At 35.3% G+C, this 24,539-nt stretch overlaps 1 pseudogene; it reads left to right on the top strand.

Annotated features, from left to right (window-relative positions):
* The first annotated feature begins 4,087 nt into the window (after positions 1-4,087).
* Positions 4,088-5,033, top strand: LOC119530856 (annotated as a pseudogene).
* The last annotated feature ends 19,506 nt before the right edge of the window (positions 5,034-24,539 follow it).

Genomic DNA, 24,539 nt, shown 5'->3' with positions numbered 1-24,539 from the left:
GAAAAATTATATAATTTTACTTAATTAAGATCATATAATGTGCATTACTTGTCAATTTGCTTTTCATTTGATGATACATTATGGACATATTTTAAATGAGTATATTCAGATCAAACTAATGCTTTTTATGAAATTTGCATATTTTTATGGTATGGATATTGGGAACCTTTTCAAATCAGCTCTATTGCAAAAAAAATACAAACAATATCAGTTACCAATTTTAAGTGTATAATTCAATTAGTTTTGATAAATACATACAGTTGTATAGCTGCCACCACAAACATGATCTACAATATTGCCATCGTCCCAAAACATTTCCTCATACTCCTTTACCATAAATCCCCAGAGCTCCAGTTCTGAACCCTGGAAACCATTGATCTGCTTTCTGTCAATATGGCTTTTCCTTTTCAAGAATTTCAGATAAATTGAACCATACAGTGTGTACTCTTTTTGTGTCTTGTTACTTTCATTTATCTTAGTAGTTCTCAATTTAGGATTATTTTGCACCCATGGGATATTCGGCAATGCTTGGAGACATTTTTGATTGTCATGACTCACGCAGTGGGGTGTTGTTAGCATGTAATGGGTAGAGACCAAGGATGCTATATCACATTTTACAATGCACAAGAAAACTCCCTACAACAAAGATTTTTCTGGTGCAAAATGTCAATAGTGCTAAGAATGAGAAACCTTAATTAGCGTAAAGCTTGTGAGATAAATTATTCTTTTGGCATGTATCATTAAGTTGTTCCTTGCAAATATGCAACAATTTACATATCTGCCAGTTGAATGACATGCATTTTTGTTTTAATTTTCTTTGCTTTTGAACTATCATGAATAAGGTTGCGATTAACTTGCATGCCTAGTACTTTGTGTGGACCTTTGCTTTCATTTACTTTAGATGAATACCTAAGAGTATTAATACTGGGCTCTATAGTAACCCTATATTTTACTTTATATGAAATTGCCAGACTACTTTCCAAAATGCATTCCCACCAGCAATGTCTGAGATTTCCTACTGAATTCTGTTGTATTCTATATGTAAATATTTTCTTTCAGTTGCTGGCTCTAATTTTCATTTACTTATCAGTGTCATTTTAAGGAGCAGAATTTTAAATTTTGATATATTCCAAGTTATCAATTTTTTAACATTTTTTCATTGTTTTGTCTTTTCTTACAAAATGTTGTCTAACTCCAGGTTTCAAGGACTTTCTCCTATGTTTTATTCTAGGACTTATAAAAGATAGTTTTATCTCTTGTATTTAGTTTTACATACATTTCAAATTAATTTTTTATTTGGAGTGAGACAAGTTAAGATTATTTTTATCCATCTGTGTATATCTATCTATCTATCTGTCTATCTATCATCTATTTATTTCTAAATAGTGATGGTATATGTGTATTCAATTGTTCCAGCACCATTTGTTTAAAAGACTATTCTTTTCCATTCAAGCATTTTGGCAGCTTTGTTAAAAAGCAGTTACCATGTATGTGTGGACCTTCCATTCTGTTACATTAATCCATTTGTCTACCGTTAGGCCAACATCACACTGTATTGATTATTACGGTTTCATATTGTGAAAACATGTAGTTTGAGGCTTACAAATTTATTCTTCTTCATCAAATCTTAACAATTTTAGGTCCTTTGCAAGTCCATATTGATTTTAGAATTAATTTATTTCTAAAAGAAATGCCTAATGGAATGTTGATTACCACAATACCATGATATTCACTGTATAGACAACTAGCAGATAATTGACATCCCACAATATTGTGTCTTTCTAGCAGGGCCAATCTCTCTCTTTACTTTATTCTGGGACCCAGGTAGATGGAAAAGAGCAATGGTGGAATTACTGTACACTGAACAAAGAAAGTCACATATTTATTTTTGAGGTAAATAAAGTGGATTTTATACTTCTCCCACAGCAAGAGAGGGTCCCTGAAGGTTGGACCAGGTAGAAAAAGGCAGCAAGTTATGATGAGAGAAATGCATCTAATGCTCACACTTCCACTGGATAATAATAATATTGTCATTATTCAATAAAAGCAAGTATTCATAATGGTAAAGCTACTCAGAATGCTCTTTTTATTCATCACAAACACATTCATATTGCTAGTATCTTAGTCAAAATTAAATCCCTATACCTATTTCATGTAATAATGCTCTGCTTCAAATTTTCTTTTTCTCCAAACCATCTGGATAAATGTTTAAAATATTGCTGTCAAATTATTATAAGCTTACCTAGGATTTTATGATGGTTTCTTTTTGCCTTTTGCATCAACTTAAATGTTTAAAATGACATTACTGTTCTTCCAAACTGATAACTGAATACCACACTCCACTTCAAATAGGTTGTTTTTTGGAACTCTGCAAAGTAATGTTTAACTTTCGTTCAAAAGGATTTCTTAAGCCCTGCCCTATATGCCTTTGCTCCTCTGCTTCTCTGCTCACACCCCTTATATATTTATTTTTTCCCACCAATAAAATTCTAGTTTCCTTCTTGGTCAAGTTCATGACATATCTCCTGCAAGGACATGTCCTTGATTACTTTATATACATTACAGGTTTTCCTTTCTCTAAAGTCCATTCACTCATAATCTCTGACAAATGGTTAAACACTAGTGTTTCTCACCAATTATTTTATTTATGGATGTCTAATATCTCCAAATAAATTATAAATTATTTGTAGTGGAACAGCATGTTTATGGATTATCCAGTCCTTATAAAGAGTTCAATAATCAAGAACGCTTATTAAAATTTGTTGATTCGATATTTCCCTCTGCTTAATGAAATGATGACTTTCTCAACTTCCATTCCTTCAACCTCTCATGTCCAGGTGCAAAATAATCATCTTAAATTCCCATAAGTCTCTTGAAATATCTTCCCTTCCAGAACACAATACCATCTTGGCTGTTTAACAAATCCCATTGCAAGATTATTTCTTGGTCAATTCCCAAGTCCCTACATATATTTTATCCATAGCTGCTAAATAGCTAATGATGCAACTAGGTCATATATTTATATTTAAATTTATCTTGTATATGCTCTCTGGCAGAAACCTACTTTACACTATCAATACTCTCAAGGCCCTTTTCTGCTATAGATCTGGTAAGAGAGGACATTTTCAGATGATTTTCACTGAAATGATACTAAATGTCTGTCCTTGACACGCTCATCTACCCTCTATTCCATGGAGCTGAGATCAATATGGCATTTTGCTTATGTTGGTGTGTGTGAAGGGAGAATTCACACAGGTGGATCTAAAGAGATTGATCTTTGAGCTTATTGCGTCTTTCCAAGAAAATTCATGGGATATATTCTTTAGGAGATAAGCATAAAATTCTAAATCATAGAACTATACATATTTATAGGAAGAATAGCCTCATATTTTAAAGACAAAATGTAACTCTCAACCTAAAATCCATCACTAAGCTTTGCTACTAAGGCCTTTCATTAATAAATTCTATTTATTAACTGAGTTGATAAAAATCATGTTCTTATTTACTCAATCTTGAAACATTATTTACACATAATTGTTGCACAAATGGAATTCTATGTCATCAAAAGAGAAACTAAACTCTTTCTCTGTTTTAAAAAAAAATGTGAGGACTCATGAAATTTTTCATGGAATAACTTCAGAGGAGCCATATCAATAGCTTTTTCAGATTTGTGCCTTGGAATGGCAAATATAATATTGTATTGCAAATGACTATCAATTGAATTAAAGTATGAGCTTTCATTTGAAATAGAATACTTTCCCAACAGAAGTGAAATGATATATATAGAAAGGAGTGTCTGATCATAGCATGGACATAGCATGTGGATCTTGGCATTCATATGTTTGGTTCTAGTAAATAGCCAGGAAACATTTGTTTGAGCTGACATTTTAAATTAAAGATTATTGGTTAAAATCCTTATCATCCATGCGACACATTGCAACCTAATGAATTGTAGTAGAAAACTAGACTATCATTCATTATGCTTTCAGGGAAGGTATACTCCTGGAAAAGGAGATTTTGCTTACATAGATCATATTTTTCTCTTGATTTTTTCTTTGATACAGGCTTCCACTTATCAGTCATGGCAATGGATGAGGCCAATACATCAACTGTGCCTGAGTTTTTTTGCTAGGCCTCTCCAACTCCTGGGAGCTGCAGATGTTTTTCTCCATGATCTTTTCATTGTTTTATGTGGCAACAATGGTGTGTAATAGTGTCACAGTCATCACAGTCATAACTGACTTTCAACTACACTCCCTTATGTATTTCCTGCTCACCGACCTTTCCATCGTTGTGACTCTTGCTTCCTTTGCCACTCCCAAGATGATTACAGACTACCTCAGTGAACATAAAATCATCTCTTTTGATGGCTGCATAATCCAGGTATTTTTTCCCAAACCTTTTCACTGGTACTGAGATTATTTTGCTCATGGCTATGTCCTTTGATAGGTATATTGCAATATGCAAGCCCCTGTGCTATGCTACAATCATAGGTCTCCGAGTGCGTGTTGCTCTCGTGGTGGCTGCCTGGGTTGTGGGAGCCATGCATTCAATGAGCCGGGTCATATTTGCCCTCATGTTACCATTCTGTGGTCCCAAGAAAGTAGTATTTTCTGTGACCTTCCTGTGGTGTTCCGGTTACCTTGCATGGATTCTTATGTTCTGGACCTCTTTATGATATCAACAAGTGGCATAATTGCCTTTTCCTGTTTTATTCTTTTGTTCAATTCTTATGTTTTGTCCTGATTACTATCAAACATCATTCTTTGAAGGAAACATCTAAGGCACTTTCTATGTGCACTGCTCATTTCATTGTTGTCTCCATGTTCTTTGGGCCATGCATCTTCATCAACATGTGGCCACTACGCAGCTTTCTGGGAGCCACAATCCTGTCTGTGTTCTATAATATCTTTACTCCCATTGTGAATCCAATAGCCTATACATTGAGGAATCAAGAAGTAAAGACAGCTATGTGGGAGCTGAAGAACAGATTTCTGAATTCCAGCAAGGCAACTCCTTCTCATTACTTTTAGTTTTAACTTCTTATTCTAATGAACTTCTGTTTTTAACTTCATAGGCATTAAATGCCACAGTTTTCTTTACAGACCAATGGTCACAGTGCTGTGCTAGGCTTTAATTTCTGTAGTTATTTTCAAATAGCAATTGCCAAGAATTTGTGATGGCACAAGGTAAGAACAACTGAAATAATTCTCATCTTCATGTTCAAAATGCATTTAAATTTCAGAAGATCAACTTAACAGAAATAATTTCTTCTATAAGCAAAAACTATCCATAAAAATGCCAGGAGTGACTGGTCCAGTTAGGAGATTCAACACTAATATCCTATTACTTGGAAAGGAGGAAAAATGAATTAGAAGAAAAAAATAAATACTGGAAGACCTAGGAGACAATTACATTACATGCAGCTAGCAACTGAGTTACTCAGAGGGTTGCCCCTAAATTATGACAAGCAAGCAACATTTCTGTAAGCATTAGGGCTCCAAACTCATGTAGGAGGTCCATTTCTGATAGGCAATAATTTTTCTTCATATGACCTTCATCGACCCCTACTTAAACTTTAAACCTACTTGTGATCACTTCTATTTTAAAAAGCTCTGAATTATGTTTCATTACAAATGTTAATGGGATCCAATGAAAATGCGTTAAATGCTGAAGTCTTTGCCGCCAACTCGTCGCTAATAAGCGGAGCAGTTCAGCCATGTTAACGCCTGATAACGCTGAATGATTAGAGAAGCTAGATTATTCCACAAATCAGGAAACATGAAATGATGTGCAAATCAATACACTTTGCTTTGAATGTACATTATCATAGCTCACTGCCTTGGAAATTAAAACTAGAACTATATTAAGAGATACAGTTTATAATAATAGTTATTTTGTGGAGAGCCAACACTTTCTTTCTATATGTTATATTGCTTTAGAAGTTGGTAAAATTAATTTTCCTTTTTAATATATGGATGAAAAAATAAAAATAAAACAATGTCAATGTAATAAGCACGTTTATGTATAGAAATAGTTTTGTTACTGTTTTAAAGATGAATATTAGGCTCACATAGCTTTAAGGTATGCAAGTTATCACTACCACCTGCTGGTAGGTACTGGAATTACAAGCATTTCAGGTCGTGCTATAAAATTCTCCATGTACCCATGCTTTGTAAATATGTCCCTTAAAGGATTGGAAACATGAAATAATTAACTATTATTTGGAATTTACTAAATGATGTTTACAAAATATGTTATCTAGTATATGATTCAGCTTGTAATCACAAGAGGAAAGATCTGTTTCAACCACAGTATTTGACAAATAACAAGATGTATTCTTTTCTGGCATTACTGAGTAAATGAAGACAACCAAGAATAGATATGCAGTAATTATCAGTAATGGGAAACAAGCTAAGGAAAGGTAATAAGTAACATTTATTTTAACCAAATGAGAATAGGAATGTGTTATTTTTTTCTTTGTTAATGTATTCAACAAATAAGGATACAACTTCATAGTTCAGAAGTGTAGGGAATTGTGTTTGAAACCTAAGCAGGCTTGAAATTTTATCAAAATGTTTACAATATTAACATGAGAATGAAATGTGTTTATATTACCAAAATAATATCCCAATTTTGTTTGAAATAGGGATAAAAATGAACCAATTTAAGTTGTGTGTGTGAATTTTCTATCTCCCTGTTTCAGATAACCTTGCAAATACATGCAGGATACAGGACCTCATTTATGTCAGAAAAATTTTGTCTGGTTTTAGAAATATCCAAAATAATTCTTTCAAATAACATTTTTACTTGGCAAAGAAATAATTTCAAAAATCAACTTTTCTCTGTATAAAAATGTAGTGTGCTTTCTAAGGCATATCATCTATCTTCAGAGATTTTGTGAAGAATTCTAAAACTTGGGTTAATTTTTACAAAAACCTGAAAGTTGTAACTGATCATGAAGACTCTGTGAGGCAAGTCAGTAATGAGATAGAGTAGTTGCATTGATAGCAAGACTCTGCATCAGAAGGAAAGGGATTGTGGGCAGCCTCTGGAGGACTTCCATATAAATGGAAATTCCTACCACTTTCTCTGGTGACTCTATGTGAGGAGTCATTATCCAAGATATCTCTACATATTATATAAACACTTAAATCTCAATTGGGAGTTATGGGTGGATGGCATTATCTCCATGTTCCTTCAACATGCTGCTGACACCCTTAGACCAAGGGCAAGTGCAGTGGGGGAGTCACTGGCTCCTTAAGCCACGGTGTGTATGGCCACTACAGCACCCAAAGGAGAAATGATGTTTTGCAAATGATCCACCCCTGTTGTCAGACAAATATAAACCAGTTAATTTGGATAAATTTACCAGGTCAATGATAGTTTTAAATAGACTCTACCATTTCCAATAACAAAAGAGTGGGTGTGTGGAGATATGAAGGATTTGCAAGAAGACTAGTATGACAAGTACCTTCATCTTTCTCTAAGTTTTTGGGGAACCATGGAGCTTGGGAATACCAAACTTATGAGCTTCTTAAAATTGTATGAAGCATGGAAACTGAATTATCTTGAAAAAATTAAGCAGAATCATTGAATGCAGGTAAAAAAAAAAACTATTATAATCACATCTAGATGAAAACAGTTAAAATGTAAAATGTATTATGTGAAGGAATTGGATATATGGGATAGTAATTTAAACTGTAAATGCTGTATGTTTCCAAAAATGTTCAAGGAAAATTTCAGAATACTGTATAGTATAATGATGGTGAATTTACGTGAAGCTAGAGAAGCTAGCTTCATATTTTGATTTTATTTTCTTAAAAAGGTTCTCTCAGGTTGTGTAAGCTTTAGGCCCTATGGAACCCAGATAAACCCTAAATGTAGAGATAAAGGTCATGGATTCTTTTAAATAATGACAGTTTAACAGTGGTGCAAACTTTAGCAATATACTTAATGTTTCTTAAAATCAGTTTCTACATCTGTAATAGGAGATAATGAACGTAACTACACCATATGGTTGTTTGAGGTATAAAGGAAATAATTCTTATAAAGCATATAGCAAATGTTCAACAAAGATTTGTCATTATAATAGCATTCCGGGTTACCACTCTCTATATCTTTGTTTAAAGGACTTAGTACTTCTCTTGGGCTAAAAATTAACTTGTTCAATTTGAAAGGTAAATATATTTTATAAATTTTAAGTATTTGTGTCTGTATATGTGTGCATAAATTTAACATGAACCGGGATTAATTTAGAAAATTAAAAATGATTTCCAACAGAAAAATTACATTGGATCTCACATTAATTCAAGCTTGCTTATACTTTTTATTCATTGAGGCAATAACTCTGCTCACAATTTTTGTGAATCCTGAGAATTTCTAAATTGTGTTTAATTAGGATGTGATTATTTCTTTGCAATTTGTACTAATTAAATTGTTGTATTGATTTTAGAATGGATTTTCACTAAAATTTTTGTCAGTAAAAGATTTATATTTGGCCCTCTATACTATGAAGGTGATTGTACAGATTTATGAATAGAATAGTAGATACTTAGGTATGTAAAGGTTCATATTATGTGAACTGTCTTATGTGAGGTATTGTTGTATAATAAGTGCCCAGTATAATGTGATCACAAGTCTCTTCTGCCAAATAGAATTTCTTGACAAATACCATCATTTTAGAACATTCAGACTCTTTATAGAAGTGTTTCCAAACAAACAAATTTAAAAACATACCAGTGAAACCTTACGTTTCAAATGAGTTTTCAGACAAAACAGTTAAAGCAAATTTGCTTCAGATGACAAGAGTGAGCTGGTGTACTCTTCTCCCAGGCTTAAACTTCCTTTGTTGCTTAACATCTTGCTGAATTAAAATAAGAAAACTACTATCCATTAAGTTCCATTTTGCTAAATTGTCCTTAAAAAGATTAAAGATAAATCTTCATATGATGTTTTTAAATTATCTATCCAGGTTTGACATATTCAAATATGTGAACTTGTATGTCATCTGGACAAAAATAAACAATTCTTTAGACCTTTGACAATATTGGGGGTTCCCATTGTAGGTAATGTCTTCACAGAGAATTGCAAATATTTAACTTGATGCTACTTTGTGTGATGATTTTTGGATGCAGAAGCAAAAAGGAGGGGAAAATGGACCTAAAAATACAATGCATGTGAATCCCTGCATGTACTCTCAGACTTCAGTGGAATCCACTTGAGTAACTTGACAATCTTCGATTTATAATCTTATGTGGTGATTGATTTTAAAAAGATCAGGATACTTTGTTGTGAATTATTTATAGCACTATTAGTTATACCCGTGATTCAGATTTGCACAAGCTATGCTGGAGTTAGGACTAGCATGGAAATAAGATTGGAATTATCATCATGGATTGATGTGTTCTGTCAGTATTATTGTCAATATAACTTAATTGACATTTTATATATTTCTGTCTGACTTACTGTTAAACAAATACATCAATAAATAAGTCCTAATGCCTACCTTGTGCTAAATCTGATGTTTGCATTTTTATTTTTTCACTCTGGTAATTTATAGTGCCCTCACGGAGAGTAGATGTATATGCATTTACATTCATGACTGTCTTTTTAAAATTTACTGTTCTAAGGTGAAGAGCCCATCCTATTTCAATATAATCTTCTTTTAACTTTTCTAATTCCATCTCTATTGATCCTATATCAAAATAAGGTCACATTCTGAGCTACTGAGAATTAATACATCAGCATATCTTTTCGGGAGACAAAATTCGAATCGACTACGGTCATAATGTAAAATCCTTTGTATTGGATTTGGTTTGCTAATATTTTTTGTTTAATTTTCTGTCTATAATCTTGATGGCTATTGTCTATACTTTTGTTTACTTTTGGTGTCTTTGTTTAGGTAGTAGGGAAATACTGCTGTGATATAAAAAGTTGGGAAGAGTTCCATTCTTCTTTATTTCTGGATGAGTTTTTGAAGAATTGATATTTCTTTTTAAAAGTTTTGTGGTATTTTTCAGTGAAACTATTTGACTTGGACTTATCTTTGCAGGAATATTTTTATTTACAGATGCAATTCTTTTACTTGTCTGAAGTTTCTATTTCTTCTGACTCATATTTGGCAATTTGTACCTTTACAGGCATTTTTTTTTTTAATTTCATAAAAGTTGTCTCACTTGTTGGCATGAAGTTGTTCATAGTATTAAAATCATTTTATTTTATCCAGCATCTGTACTGATGTTCCTTTTTCATTCCTGAAGTTTGTAATATGCATCACCTCTTTTCATTTGTTAAACTAAAGGCTTGTCAACTTTCTTGACTTTTCCAAATAATCAACTTTTGGTTTCATTGATTTTCTCTATTGTTTTTCCATGTTCCATTTCATTGTTTTACATTATAATATTTATTACCCTTTTTCTGCTATATTAGGGTTAGTTTGCTCTTCTTTTCTTAGTTCCTTATATTGAAAGATTAGGTTACTGATTTGAGAAATTTTGTATTTTTAATATAAGTGTTTAGAGCTACACATTTCCCTCTAAGTTCTGATTTACCTGAATCCCAGGATTTTAATATGCTGTGTTTTCATTAATTTAAAAATAATTGTATAATCTTCCTTGTGACTTCTCCTTTGATATATGTTATTCGGAAAAGTATGCCAGTTTGGATATCTCATGTCCCCCAAAAGCCATGTTTTATTCCAATCTTGTAGGATATTTGGATTAGGTTGTTTCCATGGAGATGTGACTCATCCAACTGTAGGTGATACTTTTCATTAGATTATTTCCATATTCATATGGCCCAGCACATTCCCCATGGGTCTTGATTAACTTACTGTAGTCCTTTCAAAAGAGCTACACAGGCTCAGATGCTTGCAGACACTTTGAGATGCTAGCCCAGAGTTTGCTCTGGAGAACCTGAGAGAGGACAAAAAACCCAAAGAGAGCTGGAAGAGACATCTTGAAGAAAGCCATTTTGATCTAGAACAAAGGATCAGCAGACTCCAGGAAACAAAGGTTTTCCGGAACCATTGGCCGTTCTTCGGTGAAGGTGTCCTCTTGTCAATGCCTTAGTTTGAACACTTTTATGGCCTTAGAACTGTAAATTTGTAACGGCAAATCCCCTTTATTTCTGGTATTTTGCATAATGAAAGCATTAGCAAACTGGAACAAAGAGTATTGCTTGGTTTGACGAATTTTTTTCTGATGTTGATTTCTAATTTAATTCCAATATGATCAGAGCATACACTTTGTGTGCTTTAGTTGTCTTTTTTTTAATTTAATGAGTTGTTTTATATCCTAGAATATTTTCTATCCTAGAGAATGTTCTATATGTCTTTAGAAGAATGTGTATTCTTCTGTAGTTAGGTGTAATGTTTCACGGTATCAATTAGGTCATATTGTTTGATAGTGCTGTCCAAGTCTTTCATGTCCTTGCTGATTTTCCTTCTAATTGTTGTGTCAATTAATGAGAGTGGAGTATTGAAAATTCCAAATACAATTGTCAAATTATCTGATTTTCCCTTCAATTCTGTCAGTTTTTGTTTCTAAGTCTCTGCTTCCAGGTGCATATATGTTTAAATTTTCTATATTTTTAGCAAATTGACTTATTTCAAAATTATTAATTTCTAGTAGCATTTTTTTTCAAGTGCGTTTTCTCTGATGTTAGTGTAGTCACTCCAACTCTTTTATGGTCATTCTTTGTTAAGTGTCCCCTTTTATATTCTTACTCTCTTTTTATTATTATGTCTTTCAGTCTAAAGTGCATGTCTGGTAGACAACATATAGTTGAATGAATGCTTTATTTTTACCTATGGAAGATGCTATGAACATTGTTGAAATAACAACAAAGAATGAAGAATGTTACATACAACTTTTTGTGAAAGGAATAATCAATCATTGTGACAAACTTCATTGTTGTCTTATTTTAAGAAATTGCCACAGCCACCCCAACTTTCAGCAGCAACCCTTGATCAGTTAGTAGCCATCTACATCAAAGCAAGACTCTCCACCAGCAAAAATGTTACAACTCACTGAAGGCTCAGATGATGGTTAGCATGTTTCAGTAATAAGCTAACTTTTTTAAGGTTTAAATTCAGTTCTTCATGTAGTATTTCTGGAATCCTCACAGTACAAAATTTCTCAACATATTAGAAGCATAGTTCATATAATTTGCAGTTGGTGAGACACAGGGAGTATCTCTCAGAGCTGGGGGAAAGTGGAGGTGGTTTGGCTCTCTGAATTTAAGCTATCTTCCTTATTCAACAAGCCAGCAAAGACCTAACAGCAAGAAGTCTCCATGGGACACATCCATCCTTCCATGATCCAATTTCAATTCCCAATCCTAAATGCAATGAAGAAATGATAAAAAGAGAAAAGTGTGAAATGGAGAAGAGGAGGAAACATGCTTAAGTCAAGACTTATTATAGCTCAGGTATCTGAGCTCAAAAACATGTATGAATCTGATGTAGCCCTTCTGTAGGAAGCATTTGGTTTGAAAGAAGCAAAAATTTCTCTCAACTTTTTTGAAATCTGCTGATGATTGAATCAGGTATATTTTCTTTATTTTATGTCAACCATTTACTTGATCCATTGCTTGGGATTTTCCCTTTGGAAAATATTAATAAGACTTTTAACTAGAGAAAGTGAAACTTGGAGAAATGGCTTGTTATATTTGGATTTATGGTTTTGTTCACATTCCTGTGTATCAACAACAAAATATTTACCCTCATATTAGTCTGGTACGTAAAATTTAACTTTGGGTTTGATGTAAAATAGTTTAAAGATGAAAATCTGGAATATTTGAACTGATATTTTTTACTGTAAGTTTTTTATTATGATATGGTAAGAGGGGCTCCATCAAAGCATACTAATGTTCATCCTGGCCCAGCCCTAAACTCAGACAAAAATAGCATTCAGCAGACATACGAATGCCACTCTCTGTGAGGATTTCTGGAATTTTTCTTTCTCCTACCACAACTTGCTAATTTCTCTTTCACTTTCACAAAAAAAGTCACCATTTCACAAGTGATTTGCCAGGTCAAGAACAGTTCTATTCTCAATGTCTTTAAAACCTATACTTGCTCCTATTTGATGAAAATTTCTGACCCTACAAAAGGCTGCCCCAGGAACGAGTCCACCTGTCACTTTAAGTGAAAATGATTGTTTTAAACATCCTTTGGAATGGTTCCACTTTACTTACTTTTCTCAAGGCAGAATTGCTCACTCACCTGATTCATTTTTGTGGGCAAGATTTGGAAGGATCTTTTTAAAGTATCATGTAACAAAAACTCATTTGGCGGATATGGGTTAGCAGAAACTTTATATCAAGAAATAAAGTTTTCCGACCTAAGAAGTTATGAACTAAAATTTATTATTTTAAGCAAAAATATTACCCATTTTGGGAAACAAAATATATATTACCCCACACCTTTTAAAATAGAAATGGCTATTATTATGAAGTTCATTTATGGTATATTTAGTAATATTTAATGGAGTTTTACATCAACTCCCTAATCTAATCTTCTCATTTTCAAATTTGGGTGGTTCTTTTGGTGATATAATTTATTAAGCCATATCTAAGAGATTCCTTTAAAGACTGTACAATGGAGGCAGGGCAAGATGGCAGCATAGAGAGATGTGGAATTTAGTTAGTCCTCTGGAGCAACTAGTAAATAGCCAGGAACAACTAGTAAATAGTCTGGAACAACTGTTGTGGGACTACCATGACCAGCCACACATTGTACGCCAGCCTGGAATGGATAGAATGGCTGAGATCACAGCACAGAACTGTAAGTAAGCCCCCCAAACTGTGGATCTGGCACCCCTCTCCCATTGGCATGGTAGGCTGAGTTGCAAAACTTTGCTGTGGGAGAAAGAAGCAGTACCTGCTGGATCAAGGGAACCTAGCTCAACCAAGTGCCAGTTGTGGTTTTAATTAACAAATTTGTACTATTGAATACAAATTACAAGCACAGATAAACCCAGACCAAATAGGAAGGGAACCTGAGGTTCCTCCCAGCAAAGAGGAGGCAAGGTTGATGGGGAGAAAAAAGGCGAATAAATAAAACAGAGTGTTTTGGAGATGGCTGAGCTCAGAATACTGGAAAATGGCTGTGTCCCAAGAAAAGGGGCACAGAGAAATGGGTACCAACACTGGTCAACTGGCAAAAATGTGGGGATGGAGACTGGCTCTGAAAAGGGGCTTTTGCTCTTTTTCTTTTTTTTTTCTTTCATTCTAAGCAGCTTATTAGAGACGCTTCAGGCATTTTCAATTCTCAGTTCTGATCCAGGCAAGGGGGAGTTAACAGTGTCATAGAGACAAAGGAGGAATTCAAGTGCTGAAGATAACTTCTTAAGGATGTATCTTTCCTAAGAAAAGGGAGTAAGGCCCAGCTCAAGTGGCTGCCCTCCCTAAGAGAATTCAGACCTGAGGGCAGAAAAGGCAGAAGAAAAAGATTCATCAACTGGATGACAGGACATCTGAAATCCTACACACAAAAAAAATGCAGATAGGTTAAAAAATGGAAAAAATATGAGCAGTGTCTCAGGGAACTGAATGACAATATGAAATGCATGAATATACATGTCGTAGGTGTTCTAGAAGGAGAAGAACAGGGAACAGGTGCAGAAAGAATAATGCAGGAAATAATTACTGAAAATTTCCCATCTCTTATGAAAGATATAAAATTACAGGTCCAAGAAGTGCAGTGTACCACAAACAGAATGGATCCAAATAGACCTATGCCAAGACAATAATCAGATTATCAAATGTCAGAGACAAAGAATTCTGAAAGCAGCAACAGAAAAGTGATCCATCACATACAAGGGAAGCTTGATAAGACCATGTGCAGATTTCTCAGTAGAAACCATGGGGGAAGCAAGGCAGTGGTATGATATATTTAAGCTACTGAAGGAGAAAAACTGCCAGCCAAGACTTCTGTATCTGGCAAAACTGTCCTTCAAAAATGAGGGACATTTAAAATATTCCCAGACAAACAGACACTGAGAGAGTTTGCGATCAAGATACCACCTCTACAGGAAATATTATAGGGATCACTACAGGCAAATAGGAAAAGACAGCAGAGAGAGGTTTGGAGACAATATCGGGTGATGGTAGCACAATAAGTAAGTACACTGAACAAAGGTGACTGTAAGTATGGCTGAAAGAGGAAGGTTAGGGGTATGTAGGATACCAGAAGGAAAGATAGAAAATAAAGACTGGGACTGTATAACAGTGAAACATAGAGTGGTCATTGACTGTGATTAAATGTACAAATATGTGCTTATACGAGGGAGAACAAATGAATATCAACTTTGCAAGTTCTTAAAAATGGGGTGGTATTGGGGAAAACATACAATCAATGCAAACTAGAGTCTACAGTTAGCAGTAACCTTGTAGTATGCTTCCATTAATTGTAACAAAGGCAATATACCAAAGCTAAATTCTATAAGAGGGGGATATAAGGGAAGGATATGAGATTCTTGGTGTTTTCTGATTTTTTTATTGTATTTTAATTTTATTTTTCTTTTGCTTTTTATCATTTCCTTTTTTCTTTTTCATTTTTCTTTTTAATTTTTTTACCTCTTCTTATTACTTTGTGGAAGAAATGGAAATGTCCTTATAATGCATAGTGTTGGTGAGTGCATAACTATGTGACTATGCAGGTAACAACTGCTTGTTTACTTAGGATGGAATTATGATGTGTGAATAAAACTGACTAGAAAATAAGCAGAGAGATATAAGTGCTGGAGAAAATGTGGAGAAATGGATATACATAATCACCATTGTTGGGGGAGTAGAATGGTGCAGCCCATATGGAGGGCAGTGTGGTGGTTCCACAGAAAACTAAGCATGGGGTTGCCAAATGGTCCTGCAACTTGGTTATTGGGTATATACTTGGAAGAAGTGAAAAGAAAGACACCAAAGGACATTTGCATGTGGGATTCATGGTGTCAGTATTCATGATTTGCAGTGGTTGGAGGTGGCCTAAAGGTACACCAACTGATGAACAGAATGGCAAGCTGTAGTGTATACATACAATGGAATACTGAGCTGCTTACAAGAAGGAGTGAAGCTATGAGATGAATGGACATTGAGGGCAGCATGTTGAGTGAAATAAACCAGAAATGAAAAGAAAAACTAATATGGACTAACTATAATGTGCACGCTCTGAGAATTGAGTCTGAGAGCAAAGGTTATCAGAGGAAGTCTGATTGCAAAGGTTCCTAGATTGTAAGCTCTTACAGCAGTTACATCTATTTCTGATTTGTAATGGTCATTTCTAAATTGTGAGATGCTGAGCTCTTTGTGTATAATCTGGTCAACCCCTGGAACTTTGGGTATCTGTGTGACACCTGAGATTCAGAGCCAGAGTTCCGCAGCTATGAATGTCAGCATTACCTCATACAGCAAATATTAAGGAGTCTGAAAAAAGAGATCAGACTTCAATTAGTGATATGAATGAAATGGACTTGGTTATGACTAACGTAAATTAGACTAAATGGTAAAGGACAATATTGATAGTGATTTTTTTAATTAAATTCAGTTTTATAGAGCTATATTCACATACCATACAATCATCTATGGTGTACAATCAACTGTTCACAGTACCATCAAATAGTTATGCCTTCATCACCCCAATCTATTTTTTACCACTTTTCTTACACCAGAAAGAATCAGAATCAGAATAAGAAATAAAAGTAAAAAAGAACACCCAAATCGCCCCCCCCCCATTACACCCTATTTTTCATTCAGTCTTTGTTCCCATTCTTCTACTCATCCATCCATACACTGGATAAAGGTAGTGTGATCCACAGGGTTGTCACAATCACACTGTCACCCCTTGTAAGCTACATTGTTATACAATTGTCTTCAAGAGTCGAGGCTACTGGGTTGGAGTTTGATAATTTCAGGAATTTACTTTTAGCAATTCCAATACCTTAAAAACTAAAAACTATTATCTATATACTGTGTAAGAGTGTCCACCGGAGTGAACTCTTAACTCCATTTGAAATCTCTCAGCCACTGAACCTTTACTTTGTTTCATTTCACATCCCCCTTTTGGTCAGGAAAATGTTCTCAATCCCAGAATGCTGGGTCCAGATTCATCCCCAGGATTATATCCCACATTGCCAAGGAGATTTACACCCCTGAGAGTCAGGTCCCACATACTGGGGAGGACAGCGAGATCATCCACCAAGGTGGCTTAGCTAGAGACAGGGCCACAACTGAGCAACAAAGAATCACTCAAGGGAAGACTCATAGGCACAATTATAAGCATTTCCCTGTTAGGTTGTGCTCTAAGATTCAACTCAGAGTTTACACATTGTAATTAGTCCATATTGGTGAGGCATTATTGTGTTTGCCTTGGTTTCTGGAGTACATCACTCAAAATGCTGTCTACAGGATCCATTCACCTCATGGTGTGTCTCAAAGCTTCACTCCTTGTAATTGCTCAGTATTCCATTGTATGCGTACACCATAGTTCACCATTCTGTTCCTCTGTCAGTGTATGCTTAGACCACCTCCACCCATTGCAAATCATCAATACTGCCTCCATAAAGACCATTCATATCTCTGCTCTCCATTCTTCCAACTACATACCAAATAATGAGGTTGCAGGACCTCATGGCCCCCACATATTTAACTTCTTATGGAACCACTACACTGTCCTCCAGAAAGGCTACACCATTCTGTCTCCTCATCAACAGTCTTTCTCATCTGTCTTTACCTCTTGTGTCATACATTCCCCTATCCCACCACTTTCAGCTTTACTCACAGACATCTTTGTTCCATGTACTTACAATATTGTGCTATCTTCACACAGTATTATGCTATCTATTCCTGGATCTACACAATCAATCCTGCTGAACATTGTGTAGTCCTTCAGCATCAAATGCCCAATGTCTACCTTCTTTCTATCTCCTGGTATCCTGTGTTATCAGCTTTTAACTCACAAAGTTTCCTCATTAATGTTAATTCATATTAATGAGACCATACGGTATTTGTACTTTTGTTTCTGGCTAACTTTACTCAACATAATGTACTCAAGGTTCATCCATGTTATTATATGTTCCAGGTCTTTCTTCTGTCTTACAGCTGCATAACATTCCATCATGTGTGTATACCAAAGTTTGTTTATCCATTCATCTGTTGATGGACATTTGGGCTGTTTCCGTCTCTTGGCAGTTATGAATCACACTGCAATAAACACCTGTTTACAAATGTCTGTGTCTTAACTTTCAGTTCCTTTGAGTATATACCTAACAATGGAATAGCTGGGTCATAGGGCAAATCTATACTTAGCTTCCTGAGGAACATCCACACTGCTTTCCAGGGTGGTTGCACCATACTACATTCCTACCAACAATGAATAAGTGTGCATCATTCTCAAAATCCTCTCCAGCACTTCTAATTTTCTGTTTTTTTTTTCATATGTTTTTGAGTGATTTGTATTTCCTCTTCAGAAAACTGTCTGTCCATGTCTTTTGCCCATTTTTTAATTGGGTTGTTTGCCTTTTTGTTGTTGAGTTGTAGGATCAGTTTATATATTCAGGATATTAAACCCTTATCTGATATGTGGTGTCCAAATATTGTCTCCCATTGTGTAGGCTACCTTCTTACTTTTCTAACAAAATCATTTGATGTACAAAGTGTTTGATTTTGAGGAGATCCCATTTGTTTATTTATTCTTTCATTGCTCATGCTTTGGGTGTAAGGTCTAGGAAACCACCTCCTATCACAAGATCTTTAAGATATTGCCTACATTTTCTTCTAAGACTCTTATGGTCTTAGTGCTTATGTTTAGATATTTGATCCAATTGGAGTTAATTTTTGTATAAGGTGTGAGGTAGGAGTCCTCTTTCATTCTTTTGGAAATGGATATCCAGTTCTCCAAACACCATTTATTGAAGAGCCTGCTCTGTCTGAGTTGCTTTGGCTTGACTGCCTTATCAAAGATCCATTGTCTGTAGATGCAAGAGTCTATTTCTGAACACTCAATTAGGTTCTATTGGTCAGTACCTGTGTCCTTATGCCAGTACCATGCTGTTTTGAGCACTGTAGCATTTAATATGCTTCAAACTCAGGTAGTGTGAGACCTCTCACTTCATTCTGCTTTCTCAAGATATTTGGCTATTCAGGGCACATTTCCCTTCCAAATAAATTTGATTATTGGTTTTTCTATTTCTGCAAAGTAAGCTGTTGGGATTTTAATTGTTATTGCATTGAATCTATAAATCAGTTTAGATAGTTTTTACATCTTAATTATATGTGGTCTTCCAATCCATTAATATGGTATGCTCTTCCATTTTTTTAGGTCATGTGTGATTTCTTTTAGCAGTTTCTTGTAGTTTTCTTTAAATAGGTCCCTTGTGGCCTTCATTAAGTTTATTTCTAAATACTTGATTCTTTCATTGCTATTGTAAATGGATTGTTTTTTATTTCTTCCTCTTGTAGCACATTACTTGTGTATAAGAACACTACAGATTTTTGCATGTTGATCTTATAGCCTTCCACTTTGCTGTATGTACTGATTACCTCTAATAGCTTTGCTGTAGATTTTTTCTGGATTTTCTACATATAGAATCAAGTCATCTACAAACAGTGAAATTTTTACTTCTTCCTCTCCAATTTTGATGCCTTTTATTTCTTTTTCTTGCCTAATTGTTCTAGCTAGACCTTCCAACAAAATGTTGAATAACAATGACAGTGGGCATTCCTGTCTTGTTCCTGATCTTAGAAGGAAAGCTTTCAGTCTCTCTCATTGAGTTCAGTGTTAGCTGTGGGTTTTCATATGTTGCCTTTATCATATTGAGAAAATTCCCTTCTATTCCCATCCTTTGAAGTGTTTTTATCAAGAAAGGATGTTGAATTTTGTCAGATGCCTTTCCTGCATTGATTGAGATAATCATGTGGTTCCTTTGCTTTAATTTATTGATGTGGGGTATTACATTAATTGATTTTCTTGTGTTAAACCAGCCTTTCATATGTGGAATAAACCCCACTTGGTCATGGTGTATAATTCTTTTAATGTGCTGCTGGATACGATTGTGGGTATTATGTTGAGGATTTTTGCATCTATATTCATTAAAGAGATTGGTCTATAGTTTTCTCTTTTTGTAGTATCTTTGTCTGATTTTGATCTTAGGGTGATGTTGGCTTCATAGAATGGGTTGGGTAACTTTCCCTCCCCTCCAATTTTTTTGGAGAGTTTCAGCGGGATTGGTATCAATTCTTTCTTGAATGCTTAGTAGAATTCACATGTGAAGCCATCTGGTCCTGGGCTTTTCTTTTTGGGGACTTTTTGGTGACTGTCTTAATCTCTTTACTTGTGACTGGTTTGTTGAGTTCATCTATTTCTTCTCAGGTCAATGTTGGTTGTTTATGCTTTTCTAGGAAGTTGTCCAGCTTGTGTAAGTTGTCCAGTTTATTAGCATATGGTTGCTCAGTATCTTCTCATTATCTCCTTTATTTCTGCAGGGTCAGTGGTTACATTTCCTTTCCTGTTTCTGATTGCATTTATTTGCATCTGCTCTCTCTCTCTCTCTTGCTTTTTTTTTTTTTTTTTTGTTTCTCTAGCTAGAGGTCCATCAACTTTGCTGATTTTCTCAAGGAACCATCTGTCTTTTAGATTCTATTGTTTTCCTGTTCTCAGTTTCATTTATTTCTGCTCTAATCTTTGTTATTTCTTCCCTTCTATTTGCTTTGGGGTTAGGTTGCTGTTCTTTCTCTAGTTCCTCCAGGTAGACAGTTAATTACTCAATTTTTGCTCTCTCTTCTCTTTTAATATAGGCATTTAGGGCAATAAATTTCCCTCTCAGCACCACATTTGCTGCATCCCATAAGTTTTGATATGTTGTGTTTTCCTTGTCATTTGTCTCAAGGTATTTACTAATTTCTCTTGTAATTTCTTCCTTTACCCACCAGTTTTCTAAGTGTATGTTGTTTAGTCTCCATATATTCATGAATTTTGCAATCTTCTGCCTTTTATATATTTCTAACTTCATTTTGTTATGATCTGAGATAATGTTTTTTTATAATATCATTATCTTTAAATTTGTTGAGACTTGCTTCTTGACCCAGCATATGGGCTATCCTAGAGAATGTTCCATGAGCAATTGAGAAAAATATGTATTCTACTGTTGTGGGGTGTAGTGTTCTATAAATGTCTGTCAAGTCTAGTTCACTTATCATACAATTAAACCTGTTTCCTTGTTGATCCACTCTCTAGATGCTCTATCCATTGATGGGAGTGGTTTATTGAAATCTCCAACTCTTATTGTGGAGTTATCTACTTTTTCCTTTCAGTGTTGTCAGTGTTTGTCTCATGAAATTTGGGGCACTCTGGCTTGGTTCATAAATATTTATGATAGTTATGTTTTCTTGATGAATTGACCCTTTATTTATATATAGTGTCCTTCTTTGTCTCCTTTGTTTTACTTTTGAAGTCTACTTTGTCTGAAATTAATATAGCTACTCCTGCTTTTTTCTGATTGCTGTTTGCATAATATCTTTTTCCAACTTTTCACTTTTAGCCCATTTTTGTCCTTGTGCATAAAGTGATATTCTTGTAGACAGCATATAGATGGTTCCTGTTTTTTAATCCATTCTGCCAGTCTGTAAGTTCTTATTGAGTAGTTTAATCCATTAACATTTAGTTTTATTACTGTAAGGGCAGTACTTTCTTCTATCATTTTGTCTTTTGGATTTTAAATGTCAAGTCTTATTTTTTCCTCTCTTTTTACCCTTCCTGATAATCTTCATTTCTACACTCTTCAAACCTCTTTCTCTTGTCTTTTCCTATCAGCCTGTAGCAGTCTCTTTAGTATTTCTTGTAGCACCGGTCTCTTATTCACAAACACTCTTAGCGTCTGTTTTTCTGAAAATATTATAAATTCTCCCTAATTTTTGAAGGGCAGTTTTGGTGGATATAGAATTCTTGTTTAGCAGTTCTTCTCTTTCAGTATCTTAACTGTATCATACCACTGCCTTCTTGCCTCCATGGTTTCTGTGGAGAAATCTGTACATGATCTTATTGAGTTTCCCTTGTATGTGATGGATTGCTTTTTTCTTGCTGTTTTCAGAATTCTCCACCTTTAACATTGGAGAATCTGATTAGTAGGTGTCTTGGAGTAGGTCTATTGGGGTCTATTCTGTTTGGGATGTGCTATACTTCTTGACTCTCTAATTTTCTCTCTTTCATAAGAGTTGGGAAATTTCCAGTGATTATTTCTTCTACTATTCTTTCTGCTCCTTTTCCCCTCTCTTCTCCCTCTGCAACACCCATAACATGTATATTTGTGTATTTCATTTTGTCACTCAGCTCCCTAAGACCCTGCTCACATTTTTCTATTCTTTTCACCATCTGTTCTTTGGTGTGTCTGAATTCAGATGTCTGATCTTCCAATTCACTGAGCCTTCCTTTTGCCTGTTCAAATCTACTGTTGTATCCCTCCATTGTCTTTTTCATCTCCTCCATTATGCCTTTCATTCCCATAAGTTGTTTTTTCAAGTTTATGAATTCTTCCTTATGGTCATCCACTGTCCTCCTTCTATCCTTCATCTCTTTTACTATGTGTTCCCTCAGTTCAAAGACTTGATTTGAAATGATTTAGATTTGTTAGAACATCTCTGATAATTTCTTCCTTTAGTTCATTGAAGTGATTTAGAAATAATTGCTTCAACTCCTTTATCTTGGTTGAATTATTACTTTGTTCCTTTGGCTGTTCCATGTTTTATTGTTTCCTAGTATGGCTCATTATCTTAAGCTGTCTAGGCATCTGACTTTCTTGATTAGTTTATTCTCAAGCTCATTTTCTCTCTTTTACCTAGGGTTTTCTTGTTGGTTGGCTTTGTTCTCTAACCTTTGGTGTTCAGTTCAGCTTATTCTAGAACTTTTACTTAGATTCTGTTTAGTTCATAGGTTTTTCACCTCTTGTTTTTCTGTTTCTTGCCCTGCCTCTATGTAGCCTTTTTCTATGATGGTCTCCTCTGATATGGTCAACCCCAGTCAGGTTTTATCAGTCCAGAGAGGCCCAGGTCTCAAGAGGATGGTATGGATTTTTCCTAAGAATGAGACCCTCCTGTGAGGCCTTTAGACTCTGTGCTTCTCCTATGCTGTCCAGTAGGTGGTGCTTGCCATCCTGCAGTTTCCCCACCAGTGTAATGAGGCATGGAGACTTTAGTTCTCCTGGTGCCCTTGATCCTGTTGGTGGCGTGGCTGACTGAAGCTGATTTCTGTATTCTAGCTCCTGTGTTCTGAGTTCACAAAAGGAGGGCTACCCTGGAGATGGGCATGCCCCCCTCTTTTCTTGGGAAGTTATGGTGTTTACTGAGTTTTCTCTGCCACTAGACTTATTTCTTTATCTCTCAGAGCTATCTTAGCTCTGCTCTTGCCTGGGCCCAAATTGTAAGCCTTGAGGCTTTCTGTAATGGACTTCTAAGAACAATTATTTTTTAAAAAAGAGAAAAAGATTTAAAAAAAAAAAAAAAGAAAAAAAGAAAAAGAAGGGGCCCAGTATGGGCTATTTACAGTCCTTGCAGATCTAATGGGCTATTGAAATGCTAAAAGACAAGCAGTTGAAGGTGATTAAGGAGCAATCAAGAAAGCAGGGAAACCAGGTTTTTAGACAAGTGTTCTGGCCCTGGATTTGCATATGAGCCTGATTCTGTTTGAACCCTGCCCTTCTCCATAGTATGGTTACCCAATCTCCAAAAAGTCTCTATTTTTCTTTTTCTCTTTCTTTCCCTTTCTTTCTTCCTTCCTTCCTTCCTTTCTCTCTCTCTCTCTCTCTCTTTCTCTCTCTCTCTCTCTCTCTCTCTCTCTCTCTCTCTCTCTCTCTCTCTCTCTCTCTCTCTCTCTCTCTTTCTTTCTTTCTTTCTTTTTTCTGTTTTTGCTAGCCCTATCTCCTCTCCACCAGGCTTACTGCTTCCAGATTCTCCTGTGTCTGATCTCAGTCTATCTATGGTTGGAGTTTTTGTTTAGGAGTCTGAGCTTGTCAATCAGAGCTGCAACTGCAGTTCTCCCTCCTGGTTCCCAGCATTGATAGCCCCTCCTCCTTTGGTACTGTGCCTGGCAAGGAGGGGCATGGGCCTCCTGGCCACTAGAACTCACAGATTTTGCTGATCTCAGCTGTTCCACACATCTGTGAGTGTTGTATGAAGCATGTTGGAAGTCAAATTCCTCTGCAGTGTCCAGTTCACAGAGTTCCTAGCTTTCTACCAACTGCCCCAGAGGAGTAACTAAAACCCACACCTCACCACTCTGCCATCTTGCCCCACCCTCTGACAGTGTTTTTAAGACTTCAACTTCTGTGTGAGACCAAAGGAAGAGATGTTTATTTGGTGCAAAATCTATACTTTTTGTAACACGTTATATAATTTAGCTTGTATGGTCAGATTATTCAAGCAACATAATTAAATGGAATGTTGAATAGCGAGTGAAATCTGGTTGGTTGTATAGGTTAGTGTGCAATACACTCCAGAGTAATTTGGGCAGAGAAGAAAGATGTATTTGCAAAGTCCCCTTGAGGGACTGG

Source organism: Choloepus didactylus, chromosome 4, assembly GCF_015220235.1.
Source record: "Choloepus didactylus isolate mChoDid1 chromosome 4, mChoDid1.pri, whole genome shotgun sequence".
NCBI lineage: Eukaryota > Metazoa > Chordata > Mammalia > Pilosa > Megalonychidae > Choloepus > Choloepus didactylus.
The sequence above is the reverse complement of the archived record's forward strand: the minus strand, read 5'-3'. Positions and strand labels throughout refer to the sequence as shown.